The sequence below is a fragment of the Copadichromis virginalis genome, linkage group LG23 (genome assembly GCF_057382275.1).
Source record: "Copadichromis virginalis isolate Kocher_CV1m ecotype Utaka linkage group LG23, C_Virginalis_male_GT1.1, whole genome shotgun sequence".
In the NCBI taxonomy this organism is placed as follows: Eukaryota; Metazoa; Chordata; class Actinopteri; order Cichliformes; family Cichlidae; genus Copadichromis; species Copadichromis virginalis.
Window position 1 is genome coordinate 52,163,592 of NC_140639.1, and position 20,477 is coordinate 52,184,068.

General features: G+C 42.0%; 2 long non-coding RNA genes across 2 annotated transcripts; both read left to right on the forward strand.

Annotated features, from left to right (window-relative positions):
* The first annotated feature begins 3,509 nt into the window (after positions 1–3,509).
* On the forward strand, positions 3,510–4,878 carry LOC146682238 (uncharacterized). The gene is made up of 4 exons (XR_014918203.1): positions 3,510–3,623; positions 3,967–4,045; positions 4,364–4,480; positions 4,639–4,878. It is a non-coding gene; the product is annotated as an uncharacterized LOC146682238 (long non-coding RNA).
* Positions 4,879–8,679: 3,801 nt separating this feature from the next.
* Positions 8,680–10,427, forward strand: LOC146682239 (uncharacterized). Its single transcript, XR_014918028.1, has 4 exons — positions 8,680–8,928; positions 9,275–9,326; positions 9,669–9,785; positions 9,836–10,427. It is a non-coding gene; the product is annotated as an uncharacterized LOC146682239 (long non-coding RNA).
* Positions 10,428–20,477: the final 10,050 nt, after the last annotated feature.

Genomic DNA, 20,477 nt, shown 5'->3' on the forward strand with positions numbered 1-20,477 from the left:
TTGGGATGTCTTTGCTGTTGAGGGTTTCACTGTTATCGCTGCTTTCACAGCCTCCAGCACAGCTACGACTTTCCTTAATGAGGGTTTTAATTTCTGTGGCTAAATGAGAACTGTGTGGCCGTAACCGAGGCCTTAAGCTTCCTGCTGCATTTATCATTGCTCATGTTCTTTCCTGTAATAATCACCTGTGATTCCTGAGAAGAACATTATTTCTGCAAGTCTCAGTTTCTGTCCTCAGTCTGTTTCCAGAGTCTTCGTGTAAAGGACAGCCTCACAGTGATTACAGCAGTCAGCACCTGCAGTAGTTACCTTTGACACGTTGTCTCTTTCCTTTAGTCAGCCAGTTTCTAAAGACTCAAAACAAGCTGTTCAACTAGATGTCTTTCATTGCAACAAACTATCAGTGGGTAAATATTGGTGTTGTGGTGTTCCTGTAACGATGTGACTGAAAAGCACCAAAACAGTCAGAATTTCAGTTTGACTGAAGCTGAGAGCAAAAACGACAGTGTTTACCTGTTTTAATGCCACAGTGACGTGGGTGTGTGTTTGTGTGTACCAGTGCAGATGGGTTTCACTGCAGACGAGGGCTGCGTGCGTGAATGTTGTCAGGTGGTGGCATCTCCGTTTTTTAATGGTGTGACGTAGTGAGACAGACCTTCCTGTTTGATTGTGAGTCATCTTTGATCTGTGAAACACAAAAAGAGCGAGCCAAGCAGTTTCTCTGAATCACAAAAGCTAGTGGAGATGCACTTTTTAAATAGTCTGTGTGTGTTTGTGCGTGCTCGTGCCTTATTTGTTTCCCCCGCGTGGTCATGTGATTAGCCATCTAAGTGCCAGTGTGATCATTCTGCCATAGATTAAATAAGACGGGGTGCGTTCAACAAAGCTCTGGTGTTTGCTGGTGTTCAGAGCAGCCTGTGACGCGTGCGGCGTGGCCCCCACCCAAACGCTGACTTTGTTGAGAGCAGCTCAGCTGTAATGGGCGACGGCAGACTTGAGGATTTGTCTTCGTTACAAAATCGAGCTCGAGTCTGAGCTTCGAGTGTAAACCCACTCGTCTGATCTTCTTCTCACAAAACTCGGTTTAGTTTCGTTTTCAGGTTTTAAGACGGCGTAGCTGAAAGTCACCAGGTGAGCGAGACGGGTAAAAACGCTTCCTTTTCTAACCCCACTGTAAAGCTGTCAGCTGTGTCCCGTGTTCCTTTCCCGAAACGCTGATTCTTCTCAACTCTGCTGATCCGTTACAGCCTCTCTAATCTATGGGTCTTTGTACTGTAACTGTTGTCATGGTGACAGTGAACTTCTCTAAGGGAGAAATTCATTGGTTCCCAGGCTGATTTATTGTTACTTAGTGACCTTATTTTCTTAACTCCTTTTTTTCATCCTCTTTTGATATGTTGTGGATCTCAGTCTTGTACATGTGTGATATAAATGGTGATATCCTGTAATGTTAATGTGTGCAAACAATAAAGAAATGATGAATGAAAGCTGGGGCTCTGCTCTTTGATCATTTTCATACTCAGCCAAGCTCAGTATAATACCCGAACTACAGTCTGCATTAGTATTTATTCATACAGATGATACATATTAATGTATCATAAATGCATTAATGAGACTGCCTGTTTGAGGCAGCGCTCCATATCGATGTGCCTTCAACTGTAAGCGGCAGGTTTCCCCAGTCTTATAAACTGCACATTTGCATAAGGCTGGAAACCTGCAGTCAGCTGAGACTGAGGACGTCACCTGGATGAGTGACGATATGAACAGAATCAACCTCTGCAGATTTACTATAAATGCACATTTAGACACTTTGTCTTGCACTAAGATTTGCACGTGTTCATTTTAAAGGCTTCGGTTCATTGGTTCCTGTATCTTACCCTAATTAAAAATCTAATTCGACTAAATCCACTGAGCTAGAGCAATGAAAAAAATGCCGTTTTGGAACATAGAAGACATTTACACTTGGACCAACACAAGAAAGAAAACCTGCTCGGCCTCTGTGCTGTCAGACTGATCGGGTTAAAGCTGTTGATATTATTATAACTACATGCAACATTAATATTAATGTCATTGCAACAGTCAGGTCATCAGAGCTCAAATACAGGCATGCAGCCTGGTGCCAGATGTTTTTTACAGACGTCATTTAGTGTACGGATTTAGATTTTGGTACATGGTCATTTGGAGCTTTTTACGTCCAATCAGATGTCCCCATCTGATGATTTGAGCTCTCTGCTGAAGACTGAATTTAAAGACACTTCTGACTCACTAAAGCCAACCAGTCCATGTGTCACGGACACGCAGGACACTCCCACAGAAACTGTGAGCGTTCCTCAGCAGAGTTCCTGACCTGCTGCCCCCTGCTGTGACCCTGTGAGTCATGCTTGGTTTATTCCAGCGGCTTTACTCACTAACATGACTCGTTTACTGGATTTCTCAATGGCACCACACTCAAACTGTTTCTGTTTTAATAGCAAATTTTAAAGATGATTTCATGCCACTGATTATACTTTTCAACATTTTGGGTAATGTGGGACAATTATGAACAAATTATAAATTACATACATATACAGATGTACACATACGAGTCCTGCTAACAGATGCTGGAGCGTCTGAAGCTGGGAATCACTCAGGGTGTGAAGATCGATACTTCACCTGACAAGACGATTTGTGGAAACCATCTTTGTTTGGCTGTATTTTCCTAACTATACTCAAATAAAACTCAGAGTACCAGTAACCAGTGATGGTGTAAGAGGGACTGGTGTGTCTGATTTACTGTGTTGCATGTTAGATAAATAAGGACATTGTGTCCTACGCAGCTGTGTTATTTCTGCTGCTGAACAGCTTCAGTAATGGACACAACAGTGGATGTTCATGTGCAAACACCAGACAATTAAATGTAAGTGTAGAAGGCTGAGACATAGACGTATACTAACTAGGCTGCTTTAGGAACACATGTTAGGCAGGAATGACATTTGAGGACAGCTACAGTCCGGCAGGGATGAAAGGATAACAACAGTCAAATTACAGGTGAGCAGAAATGAACCTGTAGATTGACATTCTGTGTTCTGGGAAATAACAATTCAAGAATTAATAATAATAAATACATAAATAATAAAGATAAATCAACACGGTGTATTTTCACATGCTGCAAATTACAAACCACTTTAATGTAGAAGCCACTGTTTGGGTCGCTGTGCTGTACAAGCAAGGAAACACACAGACGTAACATGTGCTGCTTGCTACAGCGTCAGCTTGAACATTATTTATTTCCAGGGCAGCTGGCAGTGAAATCGTAGGTGACAGAAGAAGATGACAGAATTTAGAAGAATTCAGACAGTCCTGCTGCACTGTTCACCACATCTGGCTGCTGGTGAAGTAAAGTACAGTTTACATGGTGAATGGACTGATTCTTATACAGCGCTTTTCACTTGGAGTGAAATTGTGTGTTTGCGTTGTTTCTTTGCAGAGTGGTAGCTCATTAACATGATGTTGTAATCTTCTGTAGTCGGCTTTCATTAAAATGGAATATCCAGTGTTTGTGTAACATCTCAGCAGACTATAAATTCCTGAGTGAAGCGCTCAGTCTAGTGAAGCTGTACCTTTGCTAAAGGAAACATCATCAGGTAATTCTTCACTTTCTAAATCGAAATGTCCTTTTTAACTGTTCTTTGGTGCAAGCGTGTGATCACAGAGACATGTGGGCTGTTCGTGGTGAGGGTTTGGCAGCATCAGCAGCAGGAGGACTGGGAAAGGACTGGGAAAGGACTGGGAAAGGACTGGGAAAGGACGACACAGACAGAGACGCCTGGACATGGGAACAAAAATAAGACACAATAAGAAATGAAGGATTTCTGTGTTTGAAGAAAGGGAAAAAGCTGATGTTTTCTCAGAGCCTTGTTTTTGATTCACACTCAGCAGCATTTGGTCATATGAGTGAGTATATTGTAATCCAAGTAATCTTTGCAGAGACCAACTCTCCTGCAAGAGAAGAAAATGAAAGCCTTTGCACTTGCTGTCATCCTCCTCATGATCTTCATCAGCAGTGGTAAGTTAGATTTACAGATTGCTTTTGTTCTGTTCAGTTCAAAGTCGGAGGAGTTGTATATTTACTTTACTGTATAAAGCACATCGAGGCAACTGTTGCGCTATAAAAAAAGAAAATGAAATTTTAACTTAACTAAAACTGCAAAATGTGACTGAAAACGAGCCAGTGCCACCAATCTTCTGTTAGGGGCAGTAACACTGAAGAGCTGGACTTCAACATGTTTCTCTTCTGTTTTTAATTCAGTAGATTTGCCATCAGTGTTCACTAATATTAAACAGTCATATTCATGTGTATATCTCTGTCTTTGTCTTCTGTCAGAGGCTCTGCGGTGTAACCGCTGCGTTCCAATAACAGCTGGTGGCAGCTGCACCAACACAGTGGAGACCTGCCAGAGACCTGATGAGGTCTGTGCCTATGTCATCAGCACATTTCCCAGTAAGTATGGTTACACACACACACACACACACACACACACACACACACACACACACACACACACACACACACTATTGTTATTTCATGTTATTTTTGATGATGGTGTTTCTTTGAATTCAAATCTGTACAGTCTGAGTTTTCACTTTGCTCTTTTGCAGGATACTCGTACTTCAAAAGATGCATGAGGAGAGCTGATGCCTTTGCTTTGAAGTCCATTTCCAGCTATAACGTCTTCACATGTACTGATGATCGGTGCAACTGATGAGGGAAACTTCTGCATGAAGATGTCACAATGATATCAGAAGACATGGAGTCACTTTTAACCACTGTTTTATTTTCTTTTGACTGTCTGGCCTTTCATTTCAATAAAAAGGATTGAAAGGATAACAAAAGGATAATTGTGTGTGTAAGGACTGTTTTTTATTGTTGCCTGTCCTGTTTGGTTCTTTCGCCGTCAGAATTATTATCTGAAGGCCAAAAAAGATGCTCAACAGATTCACTTTACCAACTGGATCATCCCAGCCTTGCCATTCGGTCCATTTGACTGACCTTTGTTATTTTATTTTACTTTCACTTGTTACAGACGGGACAGACATGGCTGGGGATAGGAAAGGGAAAAAGAAAGAGAGGGAGGGAAAGAAAAACAGGGGGAAAGGGGACAGTGAGGAAGGGCACGAAAAAAAAAATCACCTGGATCACCTGCTGAGAGAGAACAAAAACCCCAAACAAACAAAAGGAGAGCAACACAATAAACACGACACCACAGCAATAACCTGGGTAACTGTAACTAACAGTAAATGCTAAATATTGAAAGTTATTGTGCAGCACGCAGGACCAACAGCGCACAATGTTGTTGGAGGTAGCAGCCGAGAAAGCTGTAGTTTGTGTCTGTGAGCACCTGTGTGGATCTTGTATTCAAAAGGTTTCTCCATGTAACGATCTGCTAGTGCAGGGGTCAGCGACCTTTAAGACCCAGAGAGCCATTTGGAGCCAGTTTCCACGTAAAGAAAGAAAACACTGGGAGCCGCGAATACTTTTTGACATCTAGAATGAAGATAACACTGTATATATTGTTTTGTACCTTTATGCTTTGTGTGAACAACTAAGGTGTGTTGCTTATGAAATCCATGAAGTGCTACAGAGAAAATTACATTTTATTTATGTAATTAACACATTTTGAACTCTTAAAGAAATATAACCAAAGGAAAGACACCCAGCTGAACTAAAATGATCCAGCAAACAAAAGCTGCTGTGAGCCCTCCTTATATCTCCTTTGGGCTTTTGGAGCCTTGACCCGACTTTTAAAAAATAATTGGAAAAAAGCTCGATGCTGCTGAAAGATGAAAAATAGATATTTGCAAAATTCTGCCTAAATATGTATTTTACCTGGTTAATGTGTGTGGCGGGGCGTGGTCTGTAGGGGAGGCGGACGCACCTGAGCGGCACCCGCAATCACGCCTCGCCGCCTTAACGTCTGTTCTGTTGTGTTGGTGTGTGTCGGGCTGTGAGCTGCAAAGCTACAGCCGGCTGTGTGCGTACAGCAACCGTGTGTGAAAAGTGGTCAATAAAGAGAAGCTGAAAAGCGTGTTCATGCAAACATCGTCGGGTCTGCCGTGACATGTTTACAACGGGACTTCTGCTCCTGAACCTCTGCGCACAGCGTCTGCAGGTCGGGGCTGTACGAAGTCACTTTCATCTTTACAGGACTGTAAGCTGTCGTCTGTGAGGCGCGAGCGTGTTTGGTTTAACATAGTTCACGGTGGAGCTGCTGACATAATGTGGATCCAAAGATCCATAACTGACCTACCTGGGGTTGAAAGTCTCGATAAATGCACGGCGTTTCGGCGGGTACACCGCTTCCACGAGTGTGACGCTTATTTTGAGCGATGAACAAATAATATAATATAATTTCATTTTTATATTTCAATATCACAATAATCTTCCAGTTTAGAATTACAAGTTAAAAAAGAACATAAATAAAATACACTTCAGCTAATAGCTTCTAATTTATTTTCCCAAACCACGCAGAGCCGCACTATAAGAACCAAAGAGCCGCAGGTTGCCGACCCCTGTGCTAGGGGGTGTGGGGAGCCATGGCCCCGCCCCCCAGGGCATGAAGCAGGCATGGAGGAGATCCAGGCCCCAGAAATCCATAGGCCCCCCAGAGCACAAGAGCCCAAGGAGGATCATCAGAGGGGCAACCGTGTCACCCACCTGGAAAGAGCAGAGGAAAACCCCCGTACGTGTCAGGAGTATCAGAACAGCTGAGACACATTTTCTCTAAACACCGGGTCTCTGTGGCTTTTAAACCCCAAAACACGCTGCGCCAAAAACTGGTCCAGCCCAAGGATCGGGTCCCCGACACAAACAGAGTAACATAGTGTACGCTGTTAAGTGCAGGAGGATTGCCAGGATTTATACATTGAGGAAACCAAACAAGCTCTGGCTGAGAGGATGGACCAACACAGCAGAGCCACCTCGTCAGGCCTGGACTCTGCAGTCTATCTACACCTACAGGCCAGTGGACACTCTTTCAATGATGAGGATGTAACATCCTGGACAGGGAGGAACGCTGGTTTGAGGGCGGAGTCAAGTCTGTCCTCTGAACTTTCTAACATGGCAATAATGTGATGAAAAAGTTGGGTAGAGTCCTTTCTTGCGTCAGTGCTGAAAAGTCTGTTATTTTGCAATCAGTCATAAACAAACTGGAGTGTCAGGGCTGCACCTGCCTTCAAAAGCAGCACAACAACAGCCACATGTGACTGTTTTATTTTGCTTTTAATGCAAAAAGCAAAGATGTGGGACAATAAACTTGTTAGTTTAAAGTTATTTTATTCCTATTTTCCTTGCAATAAAAGACAGAACAGCAGCAAACCAAGTTCTGTCTGATGGTTTGTTAGGAGGACCACAGTCTGACGTGTACTCGTGGACTGTCATAACGAGGTGATGGGGAGGATAAAATGAAGAGCGTCGTTTGTGTCGACAGGTAACAAACAAACAGAACTATTGAGTACGATAAATCGTTGCCACGGGTGTTTGCAGCACATTTTTAGGCCTATGATGATGTGACTAAAAATAAGAAATAAAATCATTGACATCAATGGCAGCACTGGACTTTATTCAGTTAAAGCTTCTCAAACTGTCGACAGTAGCTAGCCTGTTTAACACTTTACCTGTAAGACATGGCTGAGTTTAACTCCACCGGCTGGCCGGAGTGTTTCTGTGTGGAGTTTGCATATTGTCCCTGTGTGCAGGTTGTCTCAGGTACTCTGGCTTCCTTCCACAGTCCAGAAACATGCAGATAGTGGGGTTAGGTAACTGGCCTTTCTAAATGGCCCATATGTGTGAATGAGTCTCTCTGTGTTAGCCCTGCATCAGCTTGACAGTCTGTCCAGGGTGTACCCTTATGGCAGGGGTGTCCAGCTCCAGGCCTCGAGGGCTGCAGGTTTTAGATCTCACCCTGGGTCAGCACACCTGAATCGAATGATTACTTCATTCCCAGGCCTCTGGAGAACTTTATGACATGTTGAGGAGGTCATTTAGCCATTTGAATCAGCTGTGTTGGATCAAGGACACATCTAAACCTCCAGGACACCGGCCCTTGACGTTCCCCACCCCTGCCCTATGGTATCTGGGATAGTGCAAAATGCTAACTCTTGCCTCATTATTCTTCTCATTTCAGGATATTGACACCTGAAGGTCTGTACAACACGCCTGCAGGAAAGCTTTACATGTTGAATATCAGAAAAGCACAATGCATCAAGCATGACGACACATAGGTGACTTTAGTGGGATGTCCTGTAAAATGCTGAAGTGACCTAAATGGTGACTGCACGTAAATTTTTGAGCTTCAACATAATCAGGAACTTACTACTGGACATTATGTTGAAGCTCAAAAATTTACGTGCAGTCACCAAGTTCCTGATTTACACTTTACACTTCCAGTGTCTTACCCAGCTACACTATAGCATGTGCTGCTAGAGCGATCTATCCGTCATCCATCCCTCTGTGTACTCTTAAATCATTGCACACTCTTCAGCCTCTGCTGTTGCAACATGAACTCTCCACCAAAAGACAGAATTACTGCTGCAACTGTTGAAAGAAAGGGAAGCAGCATCTAAAAACAGGAAGATAATTAAAAGAACATTTAACAGATGAAAGCTGTTCTTTGTTTTTCCTCTTTTTAAGACTCAGTTTAACTCAGCAATGAAATCAGGTCTGCACTTCTGAGAAAAAGCTTCTGGTGCGTGATCCATCAGTGGGATGTAGTTTCCTTGTAAATTTCTTTCTTGCAACACAACTAGAAAGTGTGTTTTGTTGAACCCTGTACTGACCCACCGTTACACAACAGACAGGCTCTTCTGCTTTGTGCTATGGTTGTTAAAGACAGCACACACTTCCTTCCAACATACGGGACACACATTTGGAGCTGAGGGTCTGAGCACGAGGTAACAACTCACACGTAGATTAGTTCTTACCTGCAAACTGTGAAGCAGACTCTGTTTTGTTTATACGATAGTTCACTTGCACATTTCAAGCATCTGACATGCTGATATGAAGATGACTTTAAAGAGCTGCAAAGAACTCTGACACTTACAGGCTTAAATAATGTTGATGCTTTAAAGAGAACAGAGACAGTGAGTATTTGTGTTGGTGTGTCTCTGACAACAAAAGCTGTTTCAAAACGACTGATCAACAAACAGATTTTCTTTTTCATCTGAAAAGTCATATCACTGATGAAGAGTCGTTTCCTCGGGCACAGGAGGTTATAAATACTTTTCTGTTTTCTTGCAGATCATGAGAGCTGCGGTGGGTGCCATTCTTCTGTTGCTGACTCTGTGTCAGGGTATGTTTCTTTATTCTTGGCATACATGCAACTTATGCATTTTATTAATTCCACTTAAAGACTGAAGCACAACAGTAATCAGGTTATTTATTACAAAACAGAGAAATAATCATTTAAAGAAATACAAACAAGTACCAACTTTTTATTGTGACTTTTTAACGGGAGTAAAAAATGTCTCTTTTCCATTTTCACCTTTTTAGTTAACATTTTATTTTTATTATTGAAGAGTCCACATTAGTTATTTAAATCCTGTATAATGTGTTAGATATACTGTAAAAATGTTTTGTATCTCAAGCCAGAATGATCTCTTACATTATTTTCACGTGTGTGTGTCGTTTCCAGGAGAGGCGCTGCGATGCAACTTTTGTTTCTCAGACGACAGTGTCCTCTGCACTCCTAAATCCTAAATGGAGTTTGACATCCCTGATCTAAACTAATGTATCATTATATGCCTGCTCAGTAAGTATGTTCACACGCTCACTTTAAGCGTCTGTGTTTCATTATTGTAGGGTCTTCGTTCCGTCAGTGCATGAACATGGCGGTGTGTCAGGGCTACGTCACAACACCTGGTGTGATCGCCCGATGCTGCAGCACCGACCTTTGCAACTGATCCTCTTCCTTTAAGTCCACAACCACATGATCGCTGATTCCTGAATCAAGACTGGAGGTTGTTAGCTTCACATCCTTCTTACACTGCTTCCAATCAAGTGCACTTCTGTTTGCTTTCTCTGTGATGGTATTTGGTGTCTTCTGTGAGGTCCAAAATAAACCAGTGAGCTTTGACTCTGAATGACACTAGATGGCAGTGGTACACTATAAACACCGCGAGCAGCCACTCATCAGTCTGGAAATCTGATACAGGGACAACCACATTTAATAAAGAGGAAAAAACAAAAAGCCCACACTCGCTCTTTCTTGTTACATAAACTGAATCACATAGAATGACATATTTGAAGCCTGTATCTCTATACACTGATCTCAATTAGTACCTATTGAACAGGAAATAATCCAGCCATTCCCAATCACAGTGCAGTGGATTCTCCTGTGGGAATAGTTCCTCCCTTCTGAGACTGTAAAATAAATCTGTATGAGCTTTGTGCAGTTGGACTTTTGTCCTTTTTTTTAACTCGCTCAGCCTGTGTCAGGTGGCTATGAGTCCAGTCATCAACTCTGGAAAAACCCCTCAGATCTTGACACAGATAATGTGTCAGGGCTCTGTGTGCGGGCAGGCGGGGATGAGGATCCAAATGCAGGACTCTGAGACAGAATTGTAACTGGAAACCTCAGCTTTATTGCGGCACGAAACAAAAACAGAAACCAAACCGTGAACACACAAACTGGACCACACAGGCCATTCTGAGGGTTCGACACGACACTGACACAAAGAAACACTGAGCTTAAATACACTGAGCAAGCAATGAGACCTAACGAGACAGCAAAGCCAGAAACACTGACATCAGACATGAACCTTCAAAGTAAAACAGGAAACACTTAAATAAGACACGGATTAGAGAGAGAGAGAAAGACTAGACACTGAACTAAAGCTGCAATAATAACAAAATACAACCAGAACATTAATCATAATACAGAAATATACCAGAATAACTGAAACAGATTTATCATAATAATCAACAAAGCACCAGAGAACAGAAAACAATCCATCATTCAAAAATAAACCAAAACATAAGAAACTCAAAATGAACCGTGACACAATGATTTATCACACTGAGGTAATTCTGTGTCCCTGCTGTTTGCAACAGGGATTTGCAGCTGTGTGACCGAAGACATTCAAATTATTCCTAAAATGAAGAAACGTTTTTCTTTAGGCCAGAAAGACAACTTATAAGCACTGTGAGTGCATGTAATGGTGAGAAACGCATTGTCAGTGAATAAGTTCATGAAGAAAGCTGCAATTATAAAAGATGACACAGACAAAGATATCTTTGCATGAATACTGTAAAATTCAGTATGCCTGTTGTTTGATCTTCTTTTTAGATGATAGTCTGTGGTCCCAGGACGCCTGTAAACCTGCATCTCTACCAACTTGCATTGCAGTTTCTGTGCGCTCCAGCCTCTTCTGTTCCATGTGAGGATTTTCTCTAAGGCAGGAGAAATGACCTCCTAGAAAAGAAACAGACTCGGCCATCGCACAGAGGAACACATTTCCTTCTTAAATAAAAACCAAACAGGGTAACCTTTAATGCATCATGTTTTTACTTTACAAGCTCATTAGCATTTTCCCTTTCCAGTTCCCAATCAATTCTACCCCCACGTCATTATCCCATAATTTTGTCACCTGCTAAAAATACATGTTCAAAGCAACACAAGGGTGGCCCAATATGAGACAGAATTATCAACTCCACTCTGTAGAGTGGGCAGTAATCACGAAGCACTTTAATTTGTAGATTCAAGCTGTTCTTTATATTTGTCACCAACAGATGTCACTATTTTAACATATTAATCCTGAGGAGTCGTCTGGTACAACTCACTCTCCTGCTCCACAACAATAACAGACTCCTGCTCCCCTTCCCGCACACACTCAAGGACTTTTCCTGCAGCACAACCAGAACATGTCTTGAATTTAATGCATATATATATATATATATATATATATATATATATATATATATATATATATATATATATATATACATACCTCCCCGGCTTGGACAGTCTTGGTCGTTGTGTCCTTGGGTAAGACACTTCACCCGTTGCCTACTGGTGGTGGTCAGAGGTTCCCGGTGGCGCCAGTGTCCGGCAGCCTCACCTCTGTCAGTGCGCCCCAGGGCAGCTGTGGCTTCAATGTAGCTGCCATCACCAGTGCGCTATACAAATACAAGCCATTTACCATTTAAGTTGTTACTGAATAGCTGGAAGAACGTTTGGAAAGAGGAGCTTTGCTTCATCTGTTGCAGTTGGATTTAGAGTAAACCATTTAACCAAAACTGGCTGCAGTATCTTTGGACTTGCACAAAGCATTTGACACATTCACTGCTTATTAAAAAGCTTCTACACCATCAGTTAATCATAAGTGTCTTAAACTGGATAAAATTGTATTTAGCCATTCACACTAAATATTCAGTCAATCAATACTTTAGTTAGATAGCCCTTTTAAAAGACCAGAGGTACTCCAAAGTGCTTCTGAAAAGTAAAATATGAAATAATAGAATGACATACAAACGCAATAAAAGTACAAAGTGTACATCCGATAAATCACTAACTAATCATTGCGCAAATATCAGCTGGAAGACTGTTCCAGATGTTCGGTGCAGCAATGACAAAAGCACGATCACGTCTGGTTTTCAGCCGGGACCGAGGTTGCACCAAGAGCATTTGACTCGATGACTGAAGTGCTCAACTAGGAGTATACAGGCTGAGTGGCTTTTGAATGTAAACAATAAAATCTTAAAATCAATCCGATATTTGATTGGCAGCCAGGATCGGGGTAATAGAATCAAACCTTGTAGTACCAGTTAAAAGGTGTGCCGCTGCATTTTGGGCAAGTTGTAGTTTATGAAGAAGGGCAGATTGGAGGCCCAGGTAAAAGGAGTTGCAGTAGTCTAATCTTGAGGTAACAAATGCATGTATAAGTTTTTCAAGATCCGTTCGCGGTATGTAATGCTTAGCTTTAGAGATTTGTCGTAGTTGGTAAAAGCTAGACTATACTACAGAGGACACTTGTTTATCAAGTTTGAAGGAACTGTCCAAAAGGACACCCAAGTTACGTACTGTATCAGAGAGGGAGGTAGCAAAGGGCCCAAATATATCGGTTAATTGTCCCCGAGGGATGTGGCTATGAAAGATAATAATTTCTGTTTTCTTTTCATTTAACAAAAGGGAGTTACTGGATAGCCAGCCTTTAACCTTCCTCATACAATCAAGAAAGCAGCATAGTGAAGATGGGGTATCGTCCGTCAGACGAAAATAGATTTGAATATCATCAGCATAAAGATGAAAAGAAATTTTATTTTTGTCAAATATAGAGCCCAAGGGTAACATGTACAATGAGAACAACATAGGGCCAAGAACAGAGCCCTGGGGCACACCACAATGAAAAGGGGTAACAGAGGAAGAGTAGCTCCCCATCGTAACAGAAAGGGAACTTTTGATACGATTTAAACCATTCAAGGGCGTTCCCTTTAATGCCTACTAAATATTCCAGTCTTGTTAGCAGAATGCTGTGGTCCACTACATCAAAGGCAGAAGACAAATCCAGTAAAACCAAGACCACAGGGCGCCCTGAATCCACAATTAAAAGAAGGTCATTAAAATCTCTCAGCAGAGCAGTTTCTGTACTATGACATGATGATGTGGTTTAGACCCAGACTGAAATCTGTCGCTAATGTGATTAGCATCTAGAGAGGCCTCTAATTGCTGAAGAACGACTTGTTTGCCATAAAAGGTCATTTAGAGATCGGCCTATAATTTGCAAAGTCTTTGTGGTCAAGGCCACTTTTCTTAATGACAGGTTCCACAACCGCATGTTTAAAAGCAGTCCGAACGTGACACGATAGCAATGATGAGTTTATTAGAGATAGAATGCAAGGCCCGATTACATCAATGCCATCCTTAATAATACGAGATGGAAGAATGTCATGTAAAGAGTTTGAGCTTCTCAACTGATCTATTATTTCCTTTAGTGTTAAGAGTAGATAGGTTCAAACTGGTAAAAGGCCGAAGAGCATCTTAAAGTTGGAACTTGGCTAACCGCCGGTAAATGCAGGGCCTTTAATGATGCAATTTTATCTGTGAAATAATTCAAAAATCGCTCACAGAGAGCTGTGGAGGCCTCCCTCAGCACATCTGACCGAGGGTTGACCACTGAATTAAAGATTTTAAATAAAACTCGAGGATTGTGACCATTGGCCACAATGATGTCCGATAAGAAGGCCGCTTTAGCCATCTGAACAGATTTTTGATATGCTGTGCGACTTCGACATAGAATGTCAAAGGAAACATGGAGCCTATCTTTTTTCCATCCCCTCTCTGCTCGACGACAGTCACGTCGCCATCGTCGTCGACGATCCCACACTCTGCTTCAAGAAGTGCATGTGATGGGCAATACACTTAAATATACCTTGTGAAAAATTCATGATTCACTTATGAGAGAGACCACAAGTGTATACTTGAATGCTATTATATTTTCTCATATACTGCAACTTATTACACCTCATGTTGGTCTCAACACTGAAATCTATCAAATCTCTTTACAAACAAGCTTTAAGAGATCATTTTAAGCTCTGCTTCCTCTCGATCTGCATTTTCACTTAAAGCTACCAGTTAATGGAATACACTTCCCGAGTACTTGAAATCTAGGAAACACTTTTGTTCTTTGTTGTTTTTGAAAAACCAGATTTGCCAACACGAATTATTTCAGCATCTCATTTTTGTTTGTTCTGGGGTCTCTTTTAAGATGTAAAGCTTTGACACATTATTTAATCATATTTATGTATGTCCTATTGTCTTCTTCTTATTGAATAGTTAACTGCATGTGGATTAGTATAAAGTGGTGCAATAAGCCTCAAGGGTGGGCCGTGACCACCTCCAAGGAAAGTGGGTTGCAGTGTTACATACTTAGTAGCTTCTTGCCTCCTGTCATCCTATCTATTATTGTACGATCGACTGTGCAATATAAAGCGCTTTGAGGCGACTGCTGTTGTGATTTGGCGCTATATAAATAAAATGGAATTGAATCGCCCTAAAATCTCATCCCCAACCCCATTAATCAACTGAAAACGCAGACATTTTTCATTCATTAGAAAGCCTGACTCTTAGCCTTGTACACTGGAAACTGGAAAACTCAAAAAACAGTTTAATTTGCTGATATCTCAATTGTCCGCTTGACTCTAACGTGCTAGTTTTAATTTGCTCTCACAAACTTTTTAATTTCATGCTAAATTAATAAAATAATTATAGTGGATGATTTAAACATTTTGTAGATGCTTAAATCAACAACTTCTGCACTGCATTTCATTCATTATTTACCTCAACTCACTCCTCTCAAAATGTAAATGATCCAACCCATCGCTTGACACATGGCATAGAAATGGAAAATTTAAGCCTATTTCCCTGAAAACACTAGTTTGTTCAATTTTTTCTTAATAGCATAATTTACAAAAATGAATTAAACAGCATTGAGGAACAAATTTCATTAAAATAGACGTCTTTCTGAAGGTGCTGTACAACAGTTTAAGGAAGTTACAGATTCACTGTTCTTGCACTTCATTAGCACGTGCCAACACAGTGCAGAGCAGTTAGCTGAACTCTTCTCCCACACACATTGTTGAGGCCAGCCTCCCTTGTGTGTACTTGACTGTGCCCTTTTGTCAGATGAGATGCAGCACGATCAGAGATGGACAGTAACACGTTAGTGTAATCTGACTACTACTTTCCAGATTACTGATACTTTCCCATAAGCATGCTGCATTACTGCGTTACTAAAACGTGATTTTGTTTTATTTATTTTTTACTGTGTTTTACTTGCTTTTATTTGAAAGAGTGAGTGTAAACAGAAAAAAATGTTTTATTTTATATGCTGGTTAGAAAATAGATTTAAATGTTAAACAGATTTCTTTAAGTCAAAGACTGTTGCATATAATTTAATTTTTGCCTGATGCAATAAAGTTAAAAGATTAAAAGTAATAAAACAATTTTTAATAAGAGACGTTTTCATTTGATTCAATTTTATATGATAGATAATGCAGAATTGGGCTGAAAGCTCTATTCCTTTATAACGTATTGAGGTTGTGCATCATGTTTTTAAAAAGTACTGTTTTATTATATAGCCAATGTTGGTAGCTTAACTTGCTGCCTTCTACTGGTCTGATGATCCCCCTGCGCTGAAGATCCTGAAGCTCCCTCTTTAACGGGTTCATCATTGTAGTAGGCACACGTCGTTTTGGGAACTACACTAGTTTCACAGTTTCATCCGAGCCTGAACTCTCCCTCCAAACAGCCATTTCCTGTGAAGACTTCAGCATATTCTGCTTTTATCTGATCCACGTTCCACTCCTTGGCTGTTGGGTGCTCTGAAGTAACGATGCTGTCCAGTTTCAAGACTCAGTGCTGAGTGAGATGGAGGGGGAGACTTGTTTTCCTGTTCCTGTTCCTGATGCCGGCTCTTTTACCTCGAGGCCGTCGCTTAGGGTCGCATCCTTTGTTCTCTCGTAGGATCTCCTTTGGCCAGGTTGGGTCCGGAGTTAAACATGGTGAAATGTTCGTGTATTGTAGACCAATAGAAACCAAAGTGTCTCTACTGTAGCGGATTTGTGTGTTTTGCATGATGCCCATGTAAGATTATCGCAGATATAAGTGACGAAAAACTGCAAAAAGTGGAGAAGTTGGGGCAGAGCATCCAGCACGGCAGCCGACCTCACCGGCGCCATTTTAAGACATCTGTGGGAGGTTCAATCCGTCCGTGCAGCTTACTCCACTGCCACCATGTTATATTCTGGTCCCATTCAGACTACAGAATATCTATTTCCTACCCAACGGGGTAGTAAGATTTATTAACATGTCATGTGACTCAGATTGAGTCTCCTGCCATGCACAACATACAGCCTAACGTTTCGGCCCACACAGTCATTCCTTGTGTCACACTAAAACACTCGTGTAGTAACACAGCACTGTGGAACACAACTCATACTGTAAACAATAATTCACATTATTACAGTAAGTAATAAAGTAACTAATTACTTTTCAAACCAAATAATCAGTAAAGTAATGGGATTACTTTCTTGAAGAAGTAATCAGTAATTAGTAACTAATTACTATTTTCAAGTAACTTGACCAATACTGAACACGATCTCTTTGGCTGTATAGCTGTTTGGACAAAGATGGGTGTAAGAGGTGTAAGAAACAAAAAATGCCACCCCACAGTACAACACAATGATATTAAGCTGTGTAAATGTTTTTTTTAATGTTCTGGAACTGCGACTCTCATCAAGGTGGAAGGAGTCATGAAGAAAAAAGGATTTTAAAAGAAAATATCTAGTAATCAGAAATAAATCTAGGTCTGGGTCATTGCTCTGTCTTCAAGCACAACAACAACCAGATCAAACCAAACCAACATGAAGCTTTCTGTCAAGGAGAGGTAGGAAGAAAGCGAACCCAAGTGCAGTGCTCTTCAGGGCAAACTACAGTGGTTTTATTTACAGTGAAACAATACAAGCAATAATACTAATACTATAATACTTCTGCACCGTATATATATATATATATATATATATATATATATATTAGGGGTGCAACGATACACAAAAGCTGCACTTTCTTGTTGCCTTATAGTCTGATTTGTCATAACTTCTCCGTTTTGTGGTAAGCTTTTCTTTGGCTGTCACTTCTTCACCCTGACCTGTCTTTTTTGGCTCAGCAGAACTGAAATGCTTTTACACACTCACTCACATAAGCTCAGCGATTCTCTGCGCGATCAACCTCTCACATGTTTAAGCTGCGGGAGATTTCACTTGTCATGTTTCCATAATAAGCTAACGATTAATAAGACGATGTCAGAGGAATTGGTGCACAAATTATCATCACTCACAGATCAGTGCTGTCGCTCTCTATACACAGTTCGCAGGATTGCAAAGTGAAAGCAAAAAAACAAGCGCAAATTCAAACGCGACTTCAATATGTCACATATTGACAGTGGCTCACCGATGCCAATGACATAATTACCCAGCTACTTTTCTGAAAGAATGCAAAAGCATTGACATATATTTTTCCTACAATAGCCCGACGGGCAGGGAAGAGATAGATTTTGGTAGCCCGACTGAAAAAATCGCTAGCTCCGGGACGTCGGGCTAGCGATATTGCAAGCCCTGTATCTGATTGAGGAATCACTCATCTTTGGAAAAGAGAGTTTATTACAGAGAAATGTCTCTTTCCAAAATAAAAGCTATACTATCCGCTTCTTCTGGGCTATAATAAGATAAGATAGAACTTTATCTCAGCAGCATAAGGAGAATCCTGTGCTAACAGCTGTCTAAATGACTCGGCTAAAGTTAGTAGCATGCTTGCTTTTTTTTGTCTGCTTCCACTTGTCTTTGCACTAGGATGATGTCGGCGTAAATGTGCAGTCATATTCGTTGTGTTCCCACTAGTGCTTTCATGACCTTAACGCCACAACACGGCAAATCTCCGTTAACGAGCTACCGCCGATCGCCCCGTGCGTGGGGCTAGACGGCCAACACGTTAACGAGCTAACTGCGCTAACACACTAGTTCACACCAATGTAATTGAGCATTGCATGGCACATCCAACATACTGTTTTACTTTAGTCCATGACTCGCTTACCTTCAGGGTCATACGTCACATGAAAACCAAAATAATTCCAAACGCCAGATCTGAATGAGGTTCAATTTGCCATGTTGCAAGGAGAGCTTAACTTCTGTCTCGCTAGCTTGCCCTGCGCTCTTCCTTCTGACTATGCTGTCTGTGTTGAGCGCTCAGTGGATCTGCGCTCGACAGTGCAGCCTAGGCGGAGTAGTCGAACACAGATTCACTGAGCGCTCAACACAGACAGCATCGTCAGAAGGAAAATTTATAAAATAAATTACAAATGTTGTATTGTTCGATACATATGCGTACCGAACCGAAAGCACTGTATCGAATGGTTCAATATCGATACGAATATCGTTGCACCCCTAATATATATATATATATATATATATATATATGTACACAGTGTTACTTACTTTTGGTGGGGATTTCATGTTTCATGTGAAGCGAAAATTTTCAACAAGCACATGAAATTCCCACCAAAAGTAAGTAACACTGTATATATGTATATATACATATATAAAAAAAAAGAACACCCAGCACGCCCCTGAGGGCGGTTTATCCTTCAAGCTCGGGTCCTCTACCAGAGGCCTGGGAGCTTGAGGGTCCTGCACAGTATCTTAGCTGTTCCCAGGACTGCGCTCTTCTGGACAGAGATCTCCGATGTTGTTCCCGGGATCTGCTGGAGCCACTCGCCTAGCTTGGGAGTCACCGCACCTAGTGCTCCGATTACCACGGGGACCACCGTTACCTTCACCCTCCACATCCTCTCGAGCTCTTCTCTGAGCCCTTGGTATTTCTCCAGCTTCTCGTGTTCCTTCTTCCTGATATTGCTGTCATTCGGAACCGCTACATCGATCACTACGGCAGTCTTCTTCTGTTTGTCTACCACCACTATGTCCGGTTGGTTAGCCACCACCATTTTGTCCGTCTGTATCTGGAAGTCCCACAGGATCTTAGCTCGGTCATTCTCCACCACCCTTGGGGGCATCTCCCATTTTGACCTCGGGACTTCCAGGTTATACTCGGCACAGATGTTCCTGTACACTATGCCGGCCACTTGGTTATGGCGTTCCATGTATGCCTTGCCTGCTAGCATCTTGCACCCTGCTGTTATGTGCTGGATTGTCTCTGGGGCATCTTTACACAGCCTGCACCTGGGGTCTTGCCTGGTGTGATAAACCCCAGCCTCTATGGATCTTGTGCTCAGAGCTTGTTCTTGTGCTGCCATGATTAGTGCCTCTGTGCTGTCTTTCAGTCCAGCTTTGTCCAGCCACTGGTAGGATTTCTGGATATCAGCCACCTCCTCTATCTGCCGGTGGTACATACCGTGCAGGGGCCTGTCCTTCCATGATGGTTCCTCGTCTCCCTCCTCTTTCTTGGGTTTCTGCTGCCTGAGGTATTCACTGAGCACTCGGTCAGTTGGGGCCATCTTCCCAATGTATTCTTGGATGTACGTTGTCTCATCCTGGACTGTGGTGCTGACACTCACCAGTCCCCGGCCCCCTTCCTTCCGCTTAGCGTACAGCCTCAGGGTGCTGGACTTGGAGTGAAACCCTCCATGCATGGTAAGGAGCTTTCTTGTCTTGATGTCAGTGGCTTCTATCTCCTCCTTTGGCCAGCCTATTACCCCAGCAGGGTACCTGATCACGGGCAGGGCACAGGTGTTGATGGCCAGGATCTTGTTCTTACCATTCAGCTGACTCCTCAGGACTTGCCTGACCCTCTGCAGGTACTTGGTGGTTGCAGCTTTTCTAGCGGCCTCTTCATGGTTCCCATTCGCCTGCAGGATCCCCAGGTACTTGTAACTGTCCTCTATGTCTGCAATGTTGCCTTCTGGTAGTTCAATCCCCTCTGTTCTGACTACCTTCC